Here is a 1,285-nt window from a genome sequence, read left to right as displayed (position 1 = left end):
GTGGGCAGAGGGGAAGCTGTGAGAGCGGAGAGGCACCCGGTGCCGCCGTCCTCGTTAGCGGGCTGTGTTCACATGAACTGGATTATCTGCGCGTGCATTGCAGTGTCGGCCTGCAGGCAGGGCACGCCACCCACCGAGTGTGACAGCATGTGTCCCCACCACGGGGTGGGAGGGGACAGGGACGGGTCCTGCACGCTGCTCCGGGCCGGGCCACCTCGGGGGGGCTGCGGTGACGCCTGCTCACCTCGCACTGCATGGACAGGCTCTGGGCACGGGCACCTTCCCCCGGGGCTGGTGCCACCATGGGGTCCGGGGCACGACCGGCAGCCCCGTGCATGTGAGTGGAGGTGGGAGCGAGCACAGCCCGGCCCCAGCTGAGGGTTACCCTGACGGAACTGGACCCCAAAACCTTGCTCAGGTGCAAGAGAAGGTGTGTTTTCCAGTCCCCTTGCTCTGGGTGACGATTCCCTTGTGCACGGTGTCACCTCCCTCCTGGAGCAGTGCAGGAGGAGCCAGGCTCCGCTCCCCGGCAGCCCTGGAGATGTTCCCCTGCAGGGATGGCTCTTCCCCTTCGGGCTGGGGAAAAAAGGTGACTCGGAGGACTTGGGCTGTCCTCGTGGGTCAGGGCACCCTGGTGACACCTCCTATTGAAGCCCTGATAGGGATTTGGGTCTTCATCCTCCCCCTCCTGCTGATCTGGAGCAGACCCAGCATCCCATACTGGCTGGCCGGGCTCCCGTGCGGAGGTCGGAGCTGCGCTCCCAGCCCTTCCCCTGCTCCTTCCCCAGGCCATGGCTCAGCCGCTGGGTACCTCGACAAATCCCACCTGCAGCAGTGCCGATGAGCACAGCCCAGGACATCTCATTTCTCCCCTCGCCGAGGGTTCAGAGATGGTACCTGGAGCAGCAGCCCCTGCCCGCGTGCAGAGGAGCCCAGCCGGGTCTGCGGGGGCTGATGCTGAGGTCGAGGTTTCTCTGCCACCAGTGGGGACCCACGGGTGGTCACTGCCTGGGTCCCCGTGTCCTGCTGCGGAGCAGACCTGCTCTGCTTCCACCTGGCCAGGTCGGACTCTGTACCCGCTCGGGCGAATCTCTCTTTGCTGAGCCCTCTTCCCAGCTTGTCTGGCTGGCCATGGGATGGGTGAGATCCTTCTCTGGGATCTAGAGGCTGAGCCAATCCTGCCAGCTGCCGGCAGCCGTGCAGTGCCCGGCTCGGAGCCTGGGTGCAGACCCTTGGGCTCTCCTGGCACTCAGAGGAGGTCGGGATCTCGGGGTCTTCCCACCCC

General features: G+C 65.9%; 1 protein-coding gene across 1 annotated transcript in view; it reads left to right on the top strand.

Moving 5' to 3' along the window:
• Positions 1-1,285, top strand: part of MACF1 (microtubule actin crosslinking factor 1) — a 119,590-nt gene that overhangs the window by 6,052 nt on the left and 112,253 nt on the right. The window lies entirely within an intron of this gene.

The sequence above is a fragment of the Egretta garzetta genome, unplaced genomic scaffold (genome assembly GCF_000687185.1).
Source record: "Egretta garzetta isolate BGI_Z169 unplaced genomic scaffold, ASM68718v1 scaffold101, whole genome shotgun sequence".
NCBI lineage: Eukaryota > Metazoa > Chordata > Aves > Pelecaniformes > Ardeidae > Egretta > Egretta garzetta.
This window is presented reverse-complemented; position numbering and strand designations above follow the sequence as displayed.